The sequence below is a fragment of the Balaenoptera ricei genome, chromosome 13 (genome assembly GCF_028023285.1).
Source record: "Balaenoptera ricei isolate mBalRic1 chromosome 13, mBalRic1.hap2, whole genome shotgun sequence".
Lineage (NCBI taxonomy): Eukaryota > Metazoa > Chordata > Mammalia > Artiodactyla > Balaenopteridae > Balaenoptera > Balaenoptera ricei.
Window position 1 is genome coordinate 4,917,968 of NC_082651.1, and position 25,745 is coordinate 4,943,712.

A 25,745-nucleotide genomic window follows, 5' to 3' on the forward strand; every position below is an offset into this window, starting at 1 on the left:
TGACAGAATGTTTACAATTTAGCTACAATTCAAGTTTCTTTGCACTCAGTGTGGACTTTAAATACATCACTCATCCATTGCCTTCCTGTGCCATTTTTCTAAGATCTTGACCATACGATGCTTTTCAAATGGCCAACATCTACAATGTTGAGATCTGCCAAAGAGCAAATCAACCTTTATAATTAAAGTTGACAAGCTGACAAGAAAAATGAGTGTGTACTTGTATATATATATGAATTTTTATGTCACATTGCAGTCTGTACACTTGTTTGGTTTTTGTCAATAGCCGAGGGCTCATTTCTCTGTACCAGAAGCATGTTATATTCCAAGGTCTTCAGACAGCTCCCCTTCGCCCTAGTGAGTCCGTTGATTAATTTTGGATACTCTTTTTAATTAACACCCCCAAAGGAGATCTAGATTATCTAGCCTATAGTCCATGAAAAACAAGTGAATCTGAAGAATAATGACCCAGGGAGACAGGCACACTCTCTCCAAATAATGTTATAAGAACACTGAGTCTCTCACAAGTCAAAATCGTGTCAGGCAATGCCTAGGGAGGACATAGGCCTTTAATCAGGGCAAAAGAGAGATTTGTATTAGTCTAATTTAATTTTCTTTTTGACAAGGAGAGGAGTGATAGATGCCCCTTGACAGATGAAATATGGTTCCCCAATGCAGTCATGGTTGCCATTGGCCTTGATTAGTAACTGGTCCCATTTTGACCTCCAGGAAGATGAATTGATGAGTGACAGAAAAGAGCGGAGCAATTAAAACAGTAGGACGAAGTAGGAAACTAGCTAATTGTACCCAAACCTGTGAAACCTAATCATAGAACCAAGAAATGTGATGCTCATGGCAGCTTTCATAAGTATGTCTAAAGACATTAATCCTTTACAAGTGAGGATTACAACTGAAAAACTCTGACAAGACGAGCTCCAGAAAGAAAATTTGAATTCATACCTTTAAAAAAAACCTTTTCTGGCGAGCAATTTTGAGAATTGTTTGTTAAACCATCTGTTGCATCTGTCAGAAATGATAGGACGTTCAGCCCTCAATAATTTCCAGACTGCATAAAGAATAGGTGAAAAAAATTTTTTAGCATGACTTTTCAAGCAAAAAAACTTTTTTAGGAAATCAAACTAATCTTGACACCTAGGGAAAAGAATCTCAGATCAATCTATTAACTACAGCTTTCACTGTATTTCATTCTAGACCACTTGACTTTGCATAGCATAGTCAAGGAGCGTTTTCGAAGCTGAGTCATCTAATCACTACTGTTGTGCTAGTTGTATTCGGCCCTGAACAGCTCCACATTTAGAAAAGCATATGCCATACTATCTGTTCTTCTTTGAGGAGAAAAAGAAATCTTCCAGTCGATACTATGTATTCCATTTTTACCCTTACTAACAAAATGCTGAAGTTGTTTCTTCCTCATCATTTGGGTGTTTAAAACCTCTAACCTGCAAAAGCCTGAAGCTGGGGCGAAGTGAGAGTAGCATCGACATATACACACTACCAAATGTAAAATAGACAGCTAGTGAGAAGCAGCAGCATAGCACAGGGCGATCAGCTCCGTGCTTTGCAATGACCTAGAGGGGTGGGATAGGGAGGGTGGGAGGGAGGCTCAAGAGGGAGGGGATATGGAGACATGTGTAGCCATACGGCTGATTCACTTTGTTGTGCAACAGAAACTAACACGGTACTGTGAAGCAATTATACTCCAATAAAGATCTATTTAAAAAAAAAAAGCCTGCTAAGTAGTCTATTTTTAACACATTGCTGTGACCAAATGTGGATGCACTTTATTGAATTTCTTAACCTAAAATAAGAATGAATGGCCATAACTTAAAGTAACAGTTAAGCAGGTTACCATTTCAAGGCAGCTAGTCTTAAAAGAAGAAAAGTAATTGTAAATAAAGTTATTCTTCAATGTGAAATATGAATTCCTACTTTCACAGTATATATTCATTCAGTCAGTCATTCAGGCAGCAAGCATTTATTTAGTGCCTTCTATGGATCAAATGCTGTAAAAAGTGCTGTGCTTACAAAGTGAATATAAATAACTCCCAAAATGGCTCCAAATTCCCACCTCCCTGTACGCTGGACACCCCCTTTGCAACTTGACCTCCCCACTCTTATAAAAAGGTGGAGTCTATTTCTCTACCCCTTAAATCTGGCATTGACTATATAATGTACTGTAGCCAATGGGCCATTGGAAAACATGAAACAAACAGCTTTGAAAAGCACTTTCCCACCGGTACTAGGAAAGGGAAAGCCTGGAACACCAAAACTTTGGGTGATAACAGAGAAAAGAATTAAGTAAAAGAGACTGAGACATGGAGATGTCAATCATACTATTGTATTAATAAAGTTACATTAATATGAAAAAATCTGATATCAATAGATTAGTCTTATGAATATTATTATGACTAGAAAGATTTATAATTGAATTATTATTAATAAAATTATTAACAAATATACTAGAATTTACTAATCCAAATTCTTAATTACCTTCCAAGTTTTTAGCTTTGAGATATATACTTATAATTCTATATTACTACCACAAGTTATTTTGAAAATATTTTTGATAATGCCCTATTCACTGTATAATCTACATAAGGAAATCTATCATATTATTAAATCTATTGGTTTGGACAGAAATTGTATTATTCAAATTTATCTCTCCCCCATCTAAAGGATTGCACATTTTCAAAAAATAAATATAGCTATTAAAGAATGTGCTATTTTTGAAAATACAGATCTATCTCAACTTACAATAGGGTTACATCCTGATGAACCTATCACAAATTGAAAATAGCATGAATCCCAATACGTTTAATACACCTAACCTACCAAACATCATAGCTTACTCTAGGTTATCTTAAACATGCCCAGAAAACTTACATTAGCCTACAGTTGCACCAAATTGTTTAACACAAAGGTTAGTTTATAATAAAGTGTTGGCTGTCTCGGGTACTTTATTAAATACTGTAATGAACGTGAAAACCAGAATGGTTGTATGGTGGTACAGAATGGTGGTAAGTGTATCAGTTGTTTGCCCGCAGGATCGCGCGGCTGCCTGGGAGCTGTGTGTTGCCTCTTCCCAGCATCACAAGAGAGGACAGTACCACATACGGCTAGCCTGGGCAAAGACCAAAAGCCAAAATTTGAAGCACACTTTCTGCTGAATGCCTATCACTTTTGCACCATCATAAAGTGGAAAAAACGTAAGCTGAACCATCATAAGTCAGTGACGATCAGTATTCCAAGTACTGTGTTATAACTTGAGAATTTCCTTTCTAAGAATACTTAGTAAATATGGTGGAGGTCATTATACAGTTGAGAAAAAAGATAGCCAATAATAGGATAGCCTAATTAAAAAAAAAAAAAAAAAAAAAAAAGACAAAATCGATCCCTACCACACAACCTGTATAAAAGTCAATTCCAGTTAGACTGTAGTTTCAGCATAAAAATAAGACAATAAATCTTCTGGGAAGTGGCATAGGAGAATATCTCTAAAACTTTGGGTAGGAAAAGTATTCTTAAACGAGACACAAAAAGCAATAAGAAAATAAAAACAAATAAATAAATGTATTTGAAAAAAAATTATAAAAAATAAACCATAAATGAAATGATTTATAAATTAACTACATTAAAATTAAGACTTCTTTTTATCAAAGACATTGTAAGTTGAATAAAAAAAAAAACCCACCGATTGGAAGTCTCATGTTCAAAATATACATGAAGAACTTCTATAATAAAAAAGGAGTGAAGACCCAGTAGAAAATAGATGAGAGGCTGGAAGAGGAAGAGTATATCCACAGAATAAGGACTTTCCAGCAGCCAATCAATATTAGTAGTCAGAAAATGCAAATTAAACCATAATAAGACCCCACTAAAGATCCACCACAGTGGTTAAAATGAAAAATACTGAACAATTAAAGTAAGAGAGAAGAACTTCCTGTTTCACCTACAATACGTAAAGAACTTGAAATTCATTACTTCATCCTTACAACAAGAAAAAGCTAGAAAAAACTGAAAATCAGCAACTCTTCTTGGACCCATCAGGGAACTGAGTTTGCAAGTGAAACTGACACCACAGAATGTATAGAGTCAGGCGCATCCAGGAAGATGAAGTACTTGAGATTTGCTTACTTGCAACAGAAGCTACATAATGCTATATAACTAGTAGAAACATTTAAATAGTTATTTTGACTAAAAGTTGGAAGCTGAGTGAGACCTATTATGAAAGTCATAGGGGGTTCCCACACTTTCACTAGCTTTCCCTCTGGAAACCCTATTAGGTTTGCACAGGAATACAAGAAAGTTCCCCAGTGACCCCTGCAAAGGAAGGGAAGAATAGCCTTTGTGGAAACCTCTGACACTTCTCCCTAACGAAGACCTAGTTGGGACCTCCCTGGTGGCGCAGTGGCTAAGACTCCACGCTCCCAAAGTAGGGGGCTCGGGTTCGATCCCTAGTCAGGGAACTAGATCCCACATGCATGCCACAACTAAGGAGCTGACCTGCCACAGCTAAGGCCCGGCACAACCTAATTAATTAATTAATTATTAATTAATTAATTTTTATAAAAGACCTAGTCCCTTGGGAGAAGAATTTCACCAATTCAATTCTGGGTGAAGAGGAACTCTGCCCTATTCCATCCGAATGCCGTGGCTAGTAAGGAGCTAGGAGGCATGAGGGAAAAACTCAACACTGGAGTAGGGATAGCAGTAGTCCTGAAAGCCAACCATCCAAAGCACCGGTACACTGAGAAAGTGAGACTTAATCGGAATATCAGAGAACATCTCCCTCCCCTGCACACCGCAGTCACACTGACAAGCCTCCAGTAACAACAGGAAATTACAGCTGAAAGAGCTGGGAGACTCAGATCCTCTCAGAGAAGTAGTAGAAAGGCAAACCACAAAGCCAAGATGGGAAGGCAAAGCAAATCCACCAGAGGAATTTGAACACTCTGGTATCTATAGCTAAAACATACTCATTTTATAGCTGAATTAAGATAAACTCTACCACTAAAGTTCTATTGCCTTAGGACCTATTACCTGATACATGTCCATCTTTCAAGAAAAAAATGCAAAAGCCATGATAAAAAGATATATATATATATATATATATATATATATACACACATACTGTAAAGAGATAAAGCAATCATCACACCAGATATATATACGATTAAGTTGCTGGAATTATCAGGCACAGAATTTAAAATAACTATGGTTATTATGTTAAAGAATTTAATGGAGAAAGTAGACAACATGAAATACCAAATGGATAATGCCAGCAGATATAAAAACTATTAAAAAGAAGCAAAAAGAAATGCAATATTGACATCAACAAAAATAGCAGAGGGAGGACATTCAAAATCCTCTCTTCCATAAAAGCAGCAAGAACAATGGCAAAGATCGTCAATTTCAACTTTTTCAGAACTTGCAGCAATCCATAAGAAACAAACAAACAAAAATAGTAAAATAGCACGCATAAATTCTAACCTCTTGGCAATTTCATTAAATGTAAATTAATTAAATATTCCAATCAAAAGGCAGAGATTGACAGAATGTATTAAAAAATAGAAACCATGATTCAATCATGCTATCTATAAAATATGCTTTAGGTTTAAAAACAGAAATAGATTAAAAGAAAAAGGATTTCTTAAAAAGTACAATGAAAACAGTAATCAAAAGACAGCATTAATGCTATACTAATATCAGGCAAAATAAACTTTATGAAAAAATTAATAGATATAAAGAAGGATATTTTATAATGATAACAAGTTTAATTAATCAAGAAGATATAACAATCATAAGAATGTATGTATTACTATCTAACAATAGAGCCCCAAAATACATGAAGCAAAAACTGACAGAACTGAAGGCAGAAATACGCAATTTAACAACAATAGTTAGAGACTTCAATACCCAATTTTCAGCAGTGGGAAAACCAACTAGATAGAAGACCAACTAGTTAATGGAAGACTAAAGCAACACTATAAAACAACTGGAAACACATCTATAGGACACTCTCAAACAAAAGCAGAATACACATTGTTCTCAAGTGCACATCAAACATTCTCCAGGGTACTGCATATTTGAAGCTATAAAACCAGACTTAATACATTTAAGAGATTGAAATCACACAAAATATGTCTCTGACCATAGTGGAATGAAGTTATAAATCAAAACCAGAAAAGAATTTTGAGAAATTCACAAATATGTGGAAATTAGGCAATACACCTCTAAGTAACCGACGGGATCAAAGAAGAAAACATAAGGAAAATTAGAAAATACTCTAAGATGAATAAAAATAAAAACATAACACATAAAACTTCTATGATAAATGGACTGAGAGACAGGAAAGAAATACATGTACCTGGGAAATTTAAAGTAGTACAGTTTGGCTGAGGTGTACAATGCATAATAGGATTCAGAGGAGAAAGGAAAGGTGAGTTGGGAGAATAGCCCCCAGAGGAAGAGTGGCTACATAATAAATAAACATTAAGGTTTTGTACTTGATCCTGGAAGCATTCTGGAACTATTTTGATTTTTAAGCACGGAAGTAAAACTTAGGATTTTAGCCAAGATGATCTAGCATGGCAGGAAATTCCTAAACAGATACGGTTTCTCCTGGAGACCCATCCTTCTTTCACTCCCTTCTAGTCCTTTTCCGTTTTCACTGGTTTTCACCCAGTGCCCATACTCACTGTGACCCAGTGAATCTGCCTCTTCCATACCAGCTAGAAGAGGCAGAGTTCCTTACCAACTTTTCAAATTTTCTCCAGCAAAAATGCCCTATCTTGTGTTCCTTTCCCTGGGAATTCCATGCCTCGTTAATGACTAATGAAGTAGAGGTAACAGATTAATGAAATAAACACATTCAACACAGAAGTATTCACTGAATACCTAGAATGTGCCATAGAGTCAAGTCAGTACTGACAGCCAATGTTGTTTTGTACGCCAGTATATACATAATGTTTGCAAAACAGTATCTCATTTATCACATTCTTTGAAATGCATTTTCTATTCCCATTTCATTGGTAAAGAAATAAAAATGTAGACAAGTTCGGACAAAGATGACAAAGGCAGAAATGGAGGTTTTGCCAGAGATGACAAAGGCAGAAATGGAGGTTCCTTGATATAAGGTCAGATTTCCTGAGAAAACAATCCTGGATTTACTCAAGAAATTACCACAATCAAAAAAGTCATCAGCGTTAAATTAATGTTGAAAATTAGGGGCTGTTGACCCTGATAATGTATAAGAGAAATACCTAAGAAAGATATTTAAGCTAATGAAATATGGTCTTGTTAAATGTTATGTGAATAAAATAGTCCATGCCTTAAGTATGTATGTATAAGAAAGAAAGAGGGGGAGAGAGGGAGGGGAAAAGGGAGTGGGGGAAAGAAGGAAGGAAGGAAGGAAGGAAGAAGGAAGGGAGAGAGGGAGGGAGGGAGGGAGGGAGGAAGGAAGGAAGGAAGAAAAAATACTGAAAGAGTATAAAAGTGACCTGATCATCATGGAAGTGCCTTTTCCTACTTGAAGGTGAGTAAACATTGTCATTTCTCTACAGACAGAATCTGAAGATTCCCTACAAACACTGCAGAACAGCTTTTAAAAAAAAATCAGGTAAACAAAAGTTAGGCTAGATGGCAGAAACCACAGCCAAGTTCATGCCATCATAGCAATCTGGTTAGAATGTTGTCAATGCCTGAGATTCATGGCTGTAGAACAGGACACCAGTACTATGAATATCTTTTAAACTGTCTCCATACCCTCGGGTCAGTATCTGAAATTTCACCTCTGTGGAAGGAGGTTTGGCTAAGCTTGGGTCACATGCCTTTGTCCTGCCTGGGCTGTCAGGGGCTGGGAAGGTGGGCATCTCCCTGGTTTATCCTGCAGTGAAGCAGGTACTAGATCCCACCATCACTGCCTATAATTGGGGTTTGTGTGTTCAGTGCCTACAAGGATGAAAATACGTGCACAAAATACTTCTTTTGTGGCCTAATAGCCACGTTCTTCTTCCATTAGTAAGACTTCCAAATGAAAGGATACCCACTCAAGAGTGTAAAACTGTCCCTTGCAGAAGTGGAAGTACACTCCTACCTTTCTCAGTGGGAGACAGTGTTGTCAGTTATTGCATCCAGCTCCAAACACAGGATTCCTGCCAATGCATATCCTTCATCTTATTAAGCTGGAATCACATCCTGGAATTCTGTAATATTTGGACAAAATTTAATAATTTAACTACTGCCAACACACCCAAGTTTTATATATATATATATACACACACACACACACACACACACACACAATTTATATATAATATATAATAATGTATTATAGAATATATAATAATATGTATTTGTTATTTAATATATTTAAATATACCATGATATAATGATATATGTAATATGTGTGTAATTCATATACACATGTATATCTACATATGCAGAGAGAGAGAGAGAGAGAGAGAGGACATACAGATAAACACTAAACTCTTTGTGTCCCAGATGGTCATGGCTGGTACATACGACTTCCTTCTTTCACTACCAACCTCATTTTGTCTTTAACCAACAAAGCAGCTGGTTAGACTTCTTCACCCCCTGGGGTCATCCAGTTTCATGTTGGAGGCATGTGACTCCTTGGTGGTGTCTTTGCTGTAGGATCACAATCCTCTCCCATTAACTTCCTCTCTGAATAACGTCAGCACAGAAGGAGCCCCAGGAGCTCACCTATGCTCCGTCCCCAGGACTTGCTACCCCACGGCAGAGCAGCAGCCCCAGTTCCTCATTGATCGTCCAGGTCTCCATAGCTCCCGTCTGCACCATGATGGACAAGTGGGCAGACACTGCTGTGGCAGGAGGCTGTCTGACACCCACGGCTGGGCTAACACGTCCTCTGATACCGAGGAGACTTTTTTTGCAGCGGGAGCCTTTTGATTAGCATTCACATCAGGCACACATATTCTCACATCTGCAGTCTGTTCCTAGCTTTCTATCCGCATACCTGTTCATTGTCAATTCACAACTATTGCTCATTTCGAATCCCCGACCATCCAGCCAAACAATTTGCCCCATTGTATAAATTAGCATCAATCCATATTTCAGCTCTCTCCTTGCCGTGTAAGATAAACTATTGGGAGTTCTGCCCGTGGGGAGGATTTTCATTCTGCATTGTTTTTTTCACGTATGAACAGGGTTTTAACACCCTTAAACCCTCTTCCCAGTGTAGATAGCCACCTGTAACTCAGATTCCACTTTTTTCCTTCTCGCTGTAGGGGACTCCTGATGAGTGTAGAGGTGTGCATGGGAGGAGGGTGGCAAGGAGGCAAGAGAGGGCATGATCGGAGCTTGACCGAGGGCTCATGCCTTCTTCACATGCCTGGCTGTCTCCAGCCTGTCCCCTCATAGCGCACCTCCCCCACCTGAGGATTCAGTGCTCCTGGACATGCCAGAGCTTCTGTCAACAGGAATCAAGCTGACACCCAGTTCTTCATGTGAAGCATGGTTGGCACGGCTACCTGGAGCCCCAGGGTCGTTTTCCACCCGGGCAGAGTAACAAACCAAGAACCATTTCTAAGAAGGAGGCAGCTCACTCAACACCTTGGGATGTTCGCTGTGAATCTACTTGGCAGAATCTCCGCACAGTGTCCAGAGATGCAACATAAGCTTTATAATCTAATGAATTTGCAGACACAAGAAATTACGCCTCATGCGTTCAACTTGAATAGACTTAGCGGGTTCAGACCTTATTCTTACGTGGCAACTTAAGCTAGAGGAGATTTCATTCAATTCGCTGCTACAAAACCTTCCCAGCTGAGGTGTTTCGGCACTTGCGGCTGTTAGAACAAAATATTTAAACTGACAATGACGCTAAAGGTCACTTCCTTATCAGAGACCACTCCCCAGTTTTCAAATACAGCTTCCCACTAAATTATAGCAGCCTCTTCGTTGAAAGTTACACGTGAGCAGAACAAAAATTAATTTTGGTTCATTTGCCTACTGTGGGCTAATTTCAGATTCTTTCAGAAAAGGCCAAGAAATTGCTCAGGGAAGACAAGAGTAAAGATTTTAATATACTGAATGGGAAGGGAATCAATTTCCAGACGTATAATCCTGTAAAACAAAGTGTGTTGATTTCAGTTTGGGGATGAGTGTTTAATAAGCTTGTTCAAGAACCCCGTGCCCCTAAAAGGTTAAGAATCATTGATCTGAGGAATATCTGTTAGTAGATTTTTCACACATTTTAAGCAATAGCATCTGCCACGGCTTCTCACCTCACAGTTTTTATTATTTTTAATTATATTTTCTGAATGTTTACATGTTGTTCTTATCTCACTTATAAATACAGTTAACTTGTCTTTAAAAAAAAAGGGAAAACTTCAAAAGTCAAATGGAACACTTTACTACATAAATTAAGGATTAAAGAGACAAATGATAACATGATAAAGTGATAATTGCAAGTTCAGTTTTGATCAAAAGAACATATTTTGTTTGTCTTTTACTTGGCATAAATTTAGCAATTTTTCATATGCCAGTTACATTGATATTTTTCTAGGAAATAGTCATTGTTAAGTGTGATCACAGCAAAATACTTTAGAGCATTTAGTAACACCGATTTCATGATGTTTACTGTAATTCTTACTAATGCAGATGAAAATGGACTTTGTTTCACATCAATTCACTACATTCAAGCTAAAGTGGGTTTTGGTTTGGCCCCCAGTTAACTAAAGTCCCAACCAGCAGAGATGCTGGTGCTTTGGGTTGACTTTAAGGGGATGTATCTCCATTGACTGCTGCAGGGTCCAGGCAACACTGTCGCTGTTGAGGACCTAGAAAAGTTCCTGGGCTTGAAAAGACAGAATAGGTTTTTTTATGCTGAGTGAAAGTTAGTTTGGGGGGGTTTTTTGCTTGTTTGTTTTTGTAATGGACTTTCTGCTGAAATTATACATAATCCCTAAGCAGTATCCTCATTCAGAGACCTTATGAGGGTTAACTATTCCTGAGTGATTCATTAAAGAAACACAGAAAAGCGGACCTCTCCCACCCCACCACCACCTAGGCTGGGACACCCTTGAAATCTACAACCTTTGAATGCCTCTTTATTCTTGACCCATATCTTTCCATCATTACAGATACTGGATGGTCGTGACCAGATGCAAAGTGGTACTTTCTAACAAGAATTTGGGTAAGCATTATCTTTACTGTACCACAGTGATGTTCGCTATGCACTATAACAGGAGGACCCTTTTACAACTTCAAAAGTTCCTTTCTCTTACACACACACACACACTTACACATCTTAAGATATGATATGCAGCCTCGGCTGCAGTAGAATATTAAACCATGTTTTCTGTCAGTGTGATATAAAGAAACAAGAGGCCTCATGTAATTTGGATTTTTCCAGGTATCTAATTTCAATCTAATGTACTGTTGTGAAACTAAGCCAGTAAATCTATATGGCTGGTCCATTTGGGGACTTGGTCTGCTATCTTCGGTCTGTGACAATTTCTGGTTTCCATTCCTTGTCCAGGGATGATCACAGTGTGATTTGCAGGTATAACTAACAAATGAGATCAATTAAAATGTCTACAGGTGGCACCTGTCTGAGTATAGGGTTGCACTAAATGATTCCCACAGCTCCGTTTCCTGTCGCCCTACCATCTGCAGGCCCTCTCCACATGCAAAGTAACAATGAAGGGTTGTTTCCTAATGGGCATAGACCGAGAAAGCAGACCTTATTCTATGGCCTGGCTATATGATTATTATCACTAACGGGGAAACAACAGGTGTATTTTTCAACTCCATTTACACAAACGATCCCTGTGTTTCATAGCATTCATTAATATAGCTTCTTGAATTGCCCAATTTGTTACAAATTTGTACTGTCAGCTGCCTTTGTGATTGAACTGAATTTGTAATGAAACTGAAGCTACCTTTCATTTGTGTACATTATTGAATACTTTGATCATTACAAGACAAATTTGATACTTTTCAAAGTACTTAGGTCATGGAGAAGGGGAAAATGGTTACTTCTGGATAAAAGTCACAATTGAATAAGACATGCCAGAGTATTTTTACATTTATTCTACTAAATCTTTGTAAAAAAATAAATAAGTAATGGACACTTGGCCAAAATTTATGATCATAAAGCATTATTTTAAGTAGTATGTAGAAATTATGGTGCAGGTATATTTTTGTTTTTAGGTTTGAATCCAGTTAAAATGTTGAGTTGAACTTTGTAAACATGCCTTTCATTTTTGTTCTTATTTTGGGACAACATGAGCTAGGTTGTATAATCAAAGGTGAATATTTCTGTTCCAGGATATATTTCTCAAGTCACAAATTGTATTTATGAAATAAATTGATATTATTAGTATACTTGAAACTACAACTTAATGGAATTCTCAAAAGCTAGCCAGAGTCTCCATTTCTAAGTGACATAAATCTCAAAATTAGAATATACCAGAGAGTGTGAGTAGAGAGATTTTTGCCTACTAAATCATTTGCAATTCTCTGCCTCAAATATCTAAGCCTCATATGAGTCAGATGGCCACACGTACCAGCTTGCCTGGGAAGGTCCATGGTTAATGCCTATTCCCCATGCATATTTTAAAATAGGCCCCTTTTATCCTCACAAGTGGGTTTGAACAAGCAATCATCCAGACATGCAACTTGTAAGTCTAACAAAATAACACTATTCAAGTTAGTTACATCTTATTTAAGAAAAATAAGATCGCAGTTATAAAAATCTAATTAAAGGCACTCATTCAAATAAGCCGCAGTTAGATACAAGTGATTTCCTTTTTCTATAAGACAGCCAGAGCACCCTCAGTTGTGTAGACTGTGGCTTCAGAGACGCTAAGTGTGATATGATTCTTGCGTGTTAATGTTCAACTGGTTTAGTCCTTTAAAAATAGTCACACAGAATTGCCATTTAATTATCATCAGTCCCCACATACAGTACTACGCCATATCTTATTCAGCAACAAAGACTAAAATACACGGGGAGGAAATCTAATTATACCTTATCTCTCATACCATTTCTCTGCTATAGGTTGCAGGCAGTAGGATTCAAACTACAGAATCAAAGCTACTCTAATCATTTCTAGCATGAAGAGTGGACTCAACAAAGTTTATATCACAAAGAAAGAAGATGCTCACACATTTAAATTTTTAAAAACATAGGCCACTGAGAAGATGGTCATAAAACCTGTAGGAAATGGTGCTCATCTGGGGGCAGTACCATGCATTTAAAATCTTATTGTATTTATATCTAGATAGATAGATAGATACAGAGATAGATAGATATAGAGGTATGTATCTATATATAAGAGAGAGATATATTTTAATTATTCTCATAAAAATAATATTGCTGAAATTGCTCGAAGCTTCCAGAAACTTCTTAGCTAATAGTGTGTTGGAATAGATAGAATCTGAGAAATAATATAGCTCAATCTCTTCCAATAAGTCTTCCTGAAACTTAGATTCAGGAAGGGAGACTAATTTACTCAAGGTCATAGAGGAAGATAGCTTTAGAGTTAGGGTTCTAGCTATCTCTGCCCTCCCTCCCTCCCTTCCTTCTTTATTCTTTAGTATCTTTCTTAGGCAGCCTGGCACCACAGCCCTCCCTGCTGCCCTCGGAGCATTCAAGGGGCACAGCTGTGCCTCATGTTCATGGGCAGAGATGCCATTTGCTCATGTGACCTGATCTAGTTCACACCAAAGTTCTTCACTCCGTGTCTGGTGAATTTAGAAGTTTCGAGATACCTTCATAGCTGATAAGTGTCTGCTAGAGGTGGAGGTCTTGACATCACACAGTGATTCATCCACATTCCTAACATCCACATTTCATAAGCCCTCAGGAAGCGTTCACAGGATACTGTGAGGATCACTGTTCGGTAGAGTGAGCAGTGACCTAGTTAAGTAACTGCAATGAAATACCAGATACTAGGCTGGGATGACTCCATGGGCTATCATTGTTCTGAATACAAATTTTTGCCACTACACTTGTTGCAATGGGCTAAGACTGTGTTTTTTCTCCAGCCTGTCCTCTCCAGCTAGACCTTGAGCACGTTGAGTATTGCGTCAATGTTTTTTTTTTTTATGTCAATTCTCATCTGCAGTACCAAGCTTTCACCCTTTAGTAAGTGATTATCTAATGGATGAAAAGATGGATGGATGGAAGGAAGGATGGATGGATGGTTGGATGGATGGACAGACAGGCATTCAATGGGCCTAAGACAGGCAATTTGATAAATAGTATTTTAGGAAGAATAAATTTAAGAAAGGTGGAAAAACTCAGAGATTTATTGAAAACTAGTATCAACTGGGGTGAGCTTTTGTAGGGCAAGTGATGCTGAGAAGGACATATCACTGAGGACTTTGTTTGATCAACTAAGGAAATATTTCTTTTAACGTTTTGGCCATGCCACACAGCATGTGGGATCTTAGTTCCCTGACCAGGGATGGAATCCATGCCCCCTGCAGGGAAGCATGGATTCTTAACCACTGGACCACCAGGGAATTCTCCTAAGGAAATATTTCTAATGAAAGAGTTTAAAGTTCTTAATAAGGGGAGGGAAGAGACTTGATTTGCATATTTTTGAGGTAGTTGATCTACCAAGTGGGTATAGAATAATTATCTCTGTCTCCAGGTTTATTTAAATATGGGAGAAGTAAAGTATAAATGATATTTTCTAGAGGTGTAAATATTATATAAGCAATTCTGTGAAAAATGAATCCAAGCCAACCAACCAGAAGATTCTTGTCTTGTGTCATTCAGTCATCTGCATGCCCATCAGACCTAAACACCAGCTGTAGTAAGCTCAGGCCTGGATTCAGAGTTTAGAAAAATTCACAGTCTAGGCCTACTCATTCAGCTCACCAAGCATGGCAGCCCCAGATTTGGAAAACTTTCAGGTACCTTTTCATCCCCTGAGACCTATGATCTCAGGCCTCAGTCCTTATCACCTTCTACCAAGGAAAAGGAGAAGTCAAAGTCAGAGATAATAGTAAGAATAATAATAGCTCATCATAGTCATGAACAAAACAAAATTCATCATTTTTTTTTCTTTTTTGCAATAGACTAGCAATCAGGATTGGCCATATGATGATTATTAAGGAATAAGAAATAGGGTTCTAACAAGGGATCCCAGTGCGGGCCATCTGCAGGGGTTAGTTACAGCTACAGCACATAGGGAAACCACTCTTTCCTCTTGTGTTTTTGAATCCAAGTGATTAATGTTGTGTGCTCTTCTATTCGGGCACTGTGCTTAAAAGCATTGTTTACCATCACCTTGTAATCAGAGTGCCTCAGCAACCTCCTATTACCCTTGAAAACAGTGTGGCTGCAATTTAGACCTGAAAGAAATAGGTCTTGGATGGGTCCTTTGAAGCTTAAAGCTACTCTGAAGTCCTGCTATCTCTATTTGTAATTTGTTTTCAAGAACAGTGATTTACATTTCAGTTGGATTACACCTTTTAATGCATCACAGAGGTAAAGTGGCCACAGCGCAAACAGTTAGCTCTGCCACATTTCAAACGATGCATTTGAGCCACTGTAGAGAGGGTTACAGTTACAATTAAAACCCCAAGTGGGACAGTTCTTTTCAGGATGTGGCACTAACCATTTGTGGGTGATAGAAAGAGACATTACTGCTGTCCGCACTGCTATTTTAAAGTGGCATGAAAAAAACAACTCTGTGCCAGGAAGAGTTTCCATATCCCCAGCCACCACTGAACGAGTGAAGATGAGGGCTCCTGGGAATATTATCTCACAAAAATTAAGTAAAAATAAGGTTCTTGTGGGGCTGCTTCACATTTTCTATGAGTGTACAACTTCTGTTGGTAAACAGATTCTACTAAAAGACCAAATTAAGCCAAAATGAGATTGCAGAGCAAAAGTAATATCAATATTATGATGAATTATTATTTTTAACAAGTGCTTATTTATAAAGATATTTATTAAATGCATTCATATTCACTTCATTCTATAATTGAGATTATTTTTTAATTTTCAGCTGTATTGAGGCATCAACTACATATAATAAATCCATCCACATTTGGTGAATTTTGGCAGTTGCTTGCAGTCACATAACCACCACTACAATGAAGACATAAAGTTGTCCCATGGCCACTGAAGAGTTTCCTCGTGGCCTTTTTAATCAATTCTCTCCCCTGACCACACAGCCCAGGCCACCATTGATCTGCTTTATGTCACTATACTTTTGCCTTTCCTAGAATTTCACATAAATGGAATTATATAGTGTTGTTAGGACCTGACCAATCCTAACCCCCAGTGATGATAGTATTAGGAGTCGGGGCCTTTCAGATGTGCATGCATCATGAGGGTGGAGCCTTCACGAATGGGATTAGTGACCTTATATAAGAGATCCCACAGGGTTTCCTAGCCCCTTCTACCATGTTAGGACACAGCAAAAGGTGGGAAGTCTGCATCCCAGAAGAGGACCTTCACTGCAACCCAACCAGGCTGGCACCTGATCTTGGACTTCCAGCCCCCCAAACTGTAAGAAATAAATTTCTGTTCTTTATAAGTCACCTAGTTGGTTGTATTTTGTTATAGCAGCTTAAACAGGCTAAGACAAGTATGTAGTCTTAGCTTTACATTTTTCACTTCGCACATTATTTTTGAGATCCAGCCTTGTTGTTGCATGTATTAATGCTTTGTTATTATTTTTATTGTTGAGTAGTAAAGCACTATTGATGAATATTTTGAGTTGTTAGGGGTTATTATGAATATTGCCATTACTTACATTGTATAGAAGTATTCAGTACTTATGTGGACATGTGCTTTCATTTGTCTCGGGTAGATGTCTGGAAGTAGGATTGCCAGGGCACATGGTAGAACAACATTTAACTTTCTACAATACTGTCAAACTGATTTCCAAAGCAGTAGTACCATTTTGCATTCCTCCTGACAATAGGAGAGTATTCCAGCTGCTTCACATCTTCATCAATACCTGGCCTTGTCAGTCTTTTGAACTTTGTTCATTCTTGTGGGTACATATCAGTATAATATTCTGGTTTAATTTGCATTTCATTGATGACTAGAGATGGTGAGATGTACTTTTATGTGCTTACTGGCTCCCTTTTCATCTTCTTTAGTAAACAGTTCAAATTTTGGCTTTTATTGGGTTATTTTCCTTCTTATCATTGATGTACATGAGTTTCTTATGTAGTCTCAATATAAACCCTTTCATACATATATGTTTTGCAAAAAATTGTTGGTTTGGTTTGGTTTGGTTTCGTACTTGGCCAGGCCAAAAAACAAACCAAAACCAAAACCAAAAAACTTCATAGAATGTTTTTTGTTGTTTTTGTTTTTAAAATTTATCTTCTAATAGTTTAGGAAACAAAGACTTTGTATTAAATGATTCTACATGTATGTTAATGGTCTAAACTTTCTGTGCCCCAGATACCCTGAAAAGTATTTGTACTATAATTGAAAAATCAACTAATAAAGTTTTCTTGAATGTCCCTTGGAAATTCAGAAATAGTAGGTCCAAAACTGAACTCATCATTTTCCCTTGTGAAATGTAAGGCTTCTTATATGCTCCTATTATTCGCCTCACAGTCACAAATTTGGGAGGCATTGGGTACCTCATTAATTTGGCACATCTAATTGGTCACTAAGTCACATGGATTCAGCCTCCTAAATTAAGTGTAAAATTCATGTCTCTCCTCCATCCATGCCACTCCCCTAAATAGAGCTAGAACTTCGTTTGACCTGTTTAATGATGTCCTGACTCTTCCACTGCTTCCAGCCTAACTGTGCCCATGGTGTCCTCTTCTCTGTTCACAATGCTACCAGCTCACTTTTTTGGCAGAAAAAAATCTAGTCCAGAAAAATCTTTCCAGTGCCTTTAGGATCATATCCCAGCTCCTTAAGAGGGCATACCAGGGCTTCCCTGGTGGCGCAGCAGTTAAGAATCTGCCTACCAAAGCAGGGGACATGGGTTCGAGCCCTGGTCTGGGAAGATCCCACAAGCCACGGAGCAACTAAGCCCGTGTGCCACAACTATTGAGCCCACGAGCCACAACTACTGAGCCCGCGTGCCACAACTACTGAATCCTGAGCACCTAGAGCGCATGCTCCGCAACAAGAGAAGCCACCGCAGTGAGAAGCCTGCGCACCACAATGAAGAGTAGCCCCTTCTTGCCACAACTAGAGAAAGCCCGTGCACAGCAACAAAGACCCAATGCAGCCAAAAATAAATAATAAATTAATAAATAAATTTTTTTTTAAAAAAGGAGGGCATACCAGCTCATTACACTATGGCTGCAAATGGATAACACATCCTGCTTCACAAGTCCTCCACCCATCACGAGTACTGAACTATGTGTCATACTAAGTATTTCATACTGTTTTACAAATCTTTCCCATCTGTTTCCTCTTCCTGAGCCCACTGCCCACCTGCTTGTCCTACAAATGTCAGTAACTGTGGCACATGCTCCAGAAGTCTCCATGACATTTCACCCCCTGACCAAATCATGTCCTTTCCCTGAGGCTGCCATAGCACCTGGCATGCCTCTGTCATAGCACTTATCACACTTCACCACCACTGAAGGATTATCTCTCCCATGGGTATAAATAACTTATGTGGTTTTTGCAAGATAGATACTATAGAGTTGAGAAAGTATAGAACTAGGAGTGATGGTCTGGCAAATGATGTACTAGAGAGATTCAAGAATCAGTTCACCCATTCAAGCACTATATCTATAAAATAAAGAAATTAGAAAAAGGAAATGAAATAGAAAAAGCTGAAACATACTGGAGCTTAAAAGTACAATTGCTGAAATGGAAATTTTACTAGTGTTTCAACAGCAGATTGGAGCAGGCAGAAGAAGAATCAGTAAACTTAGACATAAGACAATTGAACGTATTGGGTCTGAGAAGCAGAAAGAACATGAATGTAGAGAAATAAAAAGAGTCTAAAGGACCTGTGAGACATCATAAAGTGTATCAACATTCACATTATAGAAGTTTCAGAAGAGGGAGAGAAAGAGAAAGGGATAGATGGGACATTAAAAAAATAATGGCTGCATTTTGGTGAAAGACATAAATCTATACATTCAAATAGCTAAAAGAACTCCAAGTAAGATAAACTCAAAATGATCCACACTGAATACATTTTATTCAAATCATTTAAAGACAAAGGCAAAGAGAGAATCTTGAAACCAGTAGGTGAGAAGCAACTTGTCACTTAAAAGGGGTTCTCAATAAGGTCAAGAGCCCAGCATCATCAGAAACCATGGGGGCCAGAAAGCAATGGGATGACATATTTGAAGTGATGAAAGGAAGAAAAAAGAAAAAACCTGTCAACCAAGAATTCAACATCCAGTAAAATGATGCTTTAAAAATGAAGGAGAAACTAAGACATCCCTAGACAAATCTAGGAAGTTTGTTGGTAGCAGGTCTACTCTGCAAGAAATACAAAAAGGAGTCCTTCAGGATAAAAAGATGCTAGGTAGTAACCCAAAGCCATACAAAGAAATAAAGAACACTAGTAAAGATAATTGCATTGGTAAAGATAAAAGCCAGAAGTATTGAAATTTTTTGTTTAAATCTCATTTTTGTTTTCATATAATTTAAAACACAAATCATAAAAAAATATAAATCTATGTCAATGGCCACACAGTATATAAAGATATAATTTGTAACAACAACAGCATAAAGGGAGAGAGGGAAGAACTGTGTTGAAGAAGAGTTTATAAATGCTATTGAAGCTATTGTCAATTTAAGTTGGATTGTTATAAATTTAGAGTTTTAAATGTAATCCCCAGGTTAACCACTAAGAACATAATGTAAAAACATACAGAAAAAGAAATGAGGAGGGGAAAGCATACACACACAAACACAAACACACACACATAAAGAATCAAACACACAAAGAAGCAGGCAGTATTAGAGGAACTGAGTAATAAAAAAGATACGACATATAAAAAGCAAATAACAAAATGGCAGAAGTCCTTCCTTATCAATAATCATTTTAAATATAAATGGATTAAACACACCAATTAAATACAGCTATCTAACAATACACTGTCTACAAGAAACTCACTTTAGATACAAATAAGTTGAAAGTGAAAGAATGGAAAAAGATATTTCACGCAAATAGTAACAAAAAGCTAGAGTAGCTGTATTAATATCATACAAAATATACTTTAAGTCAAATACTGTTAAAAGTGACCAATAAGAACATAACATATTGATACAAGACTCTATCTATCAAGAAGATATAACCATTCTGTATATTAGATTCAACTACATATTATATTATATATAATATAGTACAATTATATATTATGTTATATATATAAAACAGTTATATATTATATTATATATATACACATATATGCACCAAGCTACAGGGCCACAAAATATATAAAGCAAACATTTACAGAATTGAAATAGTTCCACAATAATGGTGGGGGGGAGAGAAGAAGATGGCGGAAGAGTAAGACGCGGAGATCACCTTCCTTCCCACAGATACAGTAGAAATACATCTACACGTGGAACTGCTCCTACAGAACACCCACTGAACGCTGGCAGAAGACGTCAGACCTCCCAAAAGGCAAGAAACTCCCCACGTACTTGGCTGGGGCAAAAGAAAAAAGAAATAACAGAGACAAAAGAATAGGGACGGGACCTGCGCCAGTGAGAGGGAGCCGTGAAGGAGGAAAGGTTTCCATGCACTAGGAAGCCCCTTCGCGGGCGGAGACTGCGGGTGGCGGAGGGGGGAGCTTCGGAGCCACGGAGGAGAGCGCAGCCACAGGGGTGCGGAGGGCAAAGCGGAGAGATTCCCGCACGGAGGCTCGGCGCCGAGCAGCGCTCACCAGCCCGAGAGGCTTGTCTGCTCACCCGCCGGGGCGGGCAGGGCTGGGAGCTGAGGCTCGGGCTTCGGTCGGATCGGATCGCAGGGAGAGGACAGGGGCTGGCGGCGTGAACACAGCCTGAAGGGGTTAGTGCACCACAGCTAGCTGGGAGGGAGTCCGGGAAAAAGTCTGCAGCTGCCGAAGAGGCAAGAGACTTTTTCTTACCTCTTTGTTTCCTGGTGCGCGAGGAGAGGGGATTCAGAGCGCCGCCTAAACGAGCTCCAGAGACGGCGCGAGCCGCGGCCATCAGCGCGGACCCCAGAGACGGGCGTGAGACGCTAAGGCTGCTGCTGCCGCCACCAAGAAGCCTGTGTGCGAGCACAGCTCACTCTCCACACCGCCCCTCCCGGGAGCCGGTGCAGCCCGCCACAGCCAGGCTCCCGTGATCCGGGGACAACTTCCCCGGGAGAACGCAGGGCGCGCCTCAGGCTGCTGCAACGTAACGACGCCTCTGCCGCCGCAGGCGCGCCCCGCCTCCTCCGTACCGCTCCCTCCCCGCCCCGAGTGAGCCAGAGCCCCCGAAGCAGCTGCTCCTTTAACCCCGTCCTGCCTGAGCAAAGAACAGACGCCCTCAGGTGACCTACATGCAGAGGCGGGTCCAAATCCAAAGCTGAACCCCGGGAGCTGTGCGAACAAAGAATAGAAAGGGAAGTCTCTCCCAGCAGCCTCAGAAGCAGCGGATTAAAACTCCACAAACAACTTGACGTGCCTGCATCTGTGGAATACCTGAATAGACAACGAATCATCCCAAATTCAGGAGGTGGACTTTGGGAGCAGGATATATTAATTTTTCCCCTTTTCCTTTTTTTGTGAGTGTATATGTATATGCTTCTGGGTGAGATTTTGTCTGTATAGCTTTGCTTTATAATAGCTTTATTTTACTTCACTATATTTTATCCTCTTTCTTTCTTTCTATTTTTTCTCCCTTTTACTCTGAGCCGTGTGGATGAAAGGCTCTTGGTGCTCCAGCCAGGCATCAGGGCCGTGCCTCTGAGGTGGGAGAGCCAACTTCAGGACACTGGTCCACAAGAGACCTCCCAGCTCCACGTAATACCAAACGGCGAAAATCTCTCAGAGATCTCCATCTCAACATCAAGACCCAGCTTCACTCAACGACCAGCAAGCTACAGTGCTGGACACCCTATGCCAAACAACTAGCAAGACAGGAACACAGCCCCATCCATTAGCAGAGAGGCTGCCTAAAATCATAATAAGGCCACAGACACCCCAAAACACACCACCAGACGTGGACGCGCCCACCAGAAAGACAAGATCCAGCCTCATCCACCAGAACACAGGCACTAGTTCCCTCCACCAGGAAGCCTACACAACCCACTGAACCAACCTTAGCCACTGGGGACAGATACCAAAAACAACGGGAACTACGAACCTGCAGCCTGCGAAAAGGAGACCCCAAACACAGTAAGATAAGCAAAATGAGATGACAGAAAAACACACAGCAGATGAAGGAGCAGGGTCAAAACACACCAGACCTAACAAATGAAGAGGAAATAGGTAGTCTACCTGAAAAAGAATTCAGAATAATGATAGTAAGGATGATCCAAAATCTTGGAAATAGAACAGACAAAATGCAAGAAACATTTAACAAGGACATAGAAGAACTAAAGAGGAACGAAGCAACGATGAAAAACACAGTAAATGAAATTAAAAATACTCTAGATGGGATCAATAGCAGAATAACTGAGGCAGAAGAACGGATAAGTGACCTGGAAGATAAAATGGTGGAAATAACTACTGCAGAGCAGGATAAAGAAAAAGAATGAAAAGAACTGAGGACAGTCTCAGAGACCTCTGGGACAACATTAAACACACTGACATTCGAATTGTAGGGGTCCCAGAAGAAGAAGAGAAAAAGAAAGGGACTGAGAAAATATTTGAAGAGATTATAGTTGAAAACTTCCCTAATATGGGAAAGGAAATAGTTAATCAAGTCCTGGAAGGGCAGAGAGTCCCATACAGGATAAATCCAAGGAGAAACACGCCAAGACACATATTAATCAAACTGTCAAAAATTAAATATAAAGAAAACATATTAAAAGCAGCAAGGGAAAAACAACAAATAACACACAAGGGAATCCCCATAATGTTAACAGCTGATCTTTCAGCAGAAACTCTGCAAGCCAGAAGGGAGTGGCAGGATATATTTAAAGTGATGAAGGAGAAAAACCTACAACCAAGATTAATCTACCCAGCATGGATCTCATTCGGATTTGATGGAGAAATTAAAACCTTTGCAGACAAGCAAAAGCTGAGAGAGTTCAGCACCACCAAACCAGCTTTACAACAAATGCTAAAGGAACTTCTCTAGGCAAGAAACACAAGAGAAGGAAAACACCTACAATAACAAACCCAAAACATTTAAGAAAATGGGAATAGGAACATACATATCAATAATTACCTTAAATGTAAATGGATTAAACGCTCCCACCAAAAGACACAGACTGGCTGAATGGATACAAAAAGAAGACCCATATATATGCTGTCTACAAGAGACCCACTTCAGACCTAGAGACACATACAGACTGAAAGTGAGGGGATGGAAAAAGATATTCCATGCAAATGGAAATCAAAAGAAAGCTGGAGTAGCAATTCTCATATCAGACAAAACAGACTTTAAAATAAAGACTATTACAAGAGACAAAGAAGGACACTATATAATGATCAAGGGATCGATCCAAGAGGAAGGTATAACAATTGTAAATATTTATGCACCCAACATAGGAGCACCTCAATACATAAGGCAAATACTAACAGCCATAAAAGGGGAAATCGACAGCAACACAATCATAGTAGGGGACTGTAACACCCCACTTTCACCAATGGACAGATCATCCAAAATGAAAATAAATAAGGAAACACAAGCTTTAAATGATACATTAAACAAGATGGACTTAATTGATATTTATAGGACATTCCACCCAAAAACAACGGAATACACATTTTTCTCAAGTGCTCATGGAACACTCTCCAGGATAGATCATATCTTGGGTCACAAATCAAGCCTTGGTAAATTTAAGAAAATTGAAATCGTATCAAGTATCTTTTCCGACCACAACGCTATGAGACTAGATATCAATTACAGGAAAAGATCTGCAAGAAATACAAACACATGGAGGCTACACAATACACTACTTAATAACGAAGTGATCACTGAAGAAATCAAAGGGGAAATCAAAAAATACCTAGAAACAAATGACAATGGAGACACGACGACCCAAAACCTATGGGACGCAGCAAAAGCAGTGCTAAGAGGGAAGTTTATAGCAATACAAGCCTACATCAAGAAACAGGAAACATCTCGAATAAACAACCTAACCTTGCACCTAAAGCAATTAGAGAAAGAAGAACAAAAAAACCCCAAAGCTAGCAGAAGGAAAGAAATCATAAAGATCAGATCAGAAATAAATGAAAAAGAGATGAAGGAAACAATAGCAAAAATCAATGAAACTAAAAGCTGGTTCTTTGAGAAGATAAACAAAATTGATAAACCATTAGCCAGACTCATCAAGACAAAAAGGGAGAAGACTCAAATCAATAGAATTAGAAATGAAAAAGGAGAAGTAACCACTGACACTGCAGAAATACAAAAGATCATGAGAGATTACTACAAGCAACTCTATGCCAATAAAATGGACAACCTGGAAGAAATGGACAGATTCTTAGAAATGCACAACCTGCCGAGACTGAACCAGGAAGAAATAGAAAATATGAACAGACCAATCACAAGCACTGAAATTGAAACTGTGATTAAAAACCTTCCAACAAACAAAAGCCCAGGACCAGATGGCTTCACAGGCGACTTCTATCAAACATTTAGAGAAGAGCTAATACCTATCCTTCTCAAACTCTTCCAAAATATTGCAGAGGGAGGAACACTCCCCAACTCATTCTACGAGGCCACCATCACCCTGATACCAAAACCAGACAAAGATGTCACAAAGAAAGAAAACTACAGGCCAATATCACTGATGAACATAGATGCAAAAATCCTCAACAAAATACTAGCAAACAGAATCCAACAGCACATTAAAAGGATTATACACCATGATCAAGTGGGGTTTATCCCAGGAATGCAAGGATTCTTCAATATACGCAAATCAATCAACGTGATACATCATATTAACAAATTGAAGGAGAAAAACCATATGATCATCTCAATAGATGCAGAGAAAGCTTTTGACAAAATTCAACACCGATTTTTGATAAAAGCCCTGCAGAAAGCAGGCATAGAGGGAAATTTCCTCAACATAATAAAGGACATATATGACAAACCCACAGCCAACATTGTCCTCAATGGTGAAAAACTGAAACCATTTCCACTAAGATCAAGAACAAGACAAGGTTGCCCACTCTCACCACTATTATTCAACATAGTTTTGGAAGTGTTAGCCACAGCAATCAGACAAGAAAAAGAAATAAAAGGAATCCAAATCGGAAAAGAAGAAGTAAAGCTGTCACTGTTTGCAGATGACATGATACTATACATAGAGAATCCTAAAGATGCTACCAGAAAACTACTAGAGCTAATCAATGAATTTGGTAAAGTAGCAGGATACAAAATTAATGCACAGAAATCTCTTGCATTCCTATACACTAACGATGAAAAATCTGAAAGTGAAATTAAGAAAACACTCCCGTTTACCATTGCAACAAAAAGAATAAAATATCTAGGAATAAACCTACCTAAGGAGACAAAACACCTGTATGCAGAAAATTATAGGACACTGATGAAAGAAATTAAAGATGATACAAATAGATGGAGAGATATACCATGTTCTTGGATTGGAAGAATCAACATTGTGAAAATGACTCTA

General features: G+C 38.7%; 1 protein-coding gene across 2 annotated transcripts in view; it reads right to left on the bottom strand.

Annotated features, from left to right (window-relative positions):
- The window catches only part of TMEM182 (transmembrane protein 182), a 390,758-nt gene that overhangs the window by 96,814 nt on the left and 268,199 nt on the right, over window positions 1-25,745 (bottom strand). The window contains exon 6 of one of the 2 annotated variants that reach the window (XR_009506440.1): window positions 8,117-8,225. The exons of the other annotated variant lie outside the window; for it this stretch is intronic. The gene's annotated coding sequence lies outside the window, so the exon portion shown is untranslated. The remainder of the gene's footprint in view (window positions 1-8,116; window positions 8,226-25,745) is intronic. 2 annotated transcript variants of the gene reach the window in all.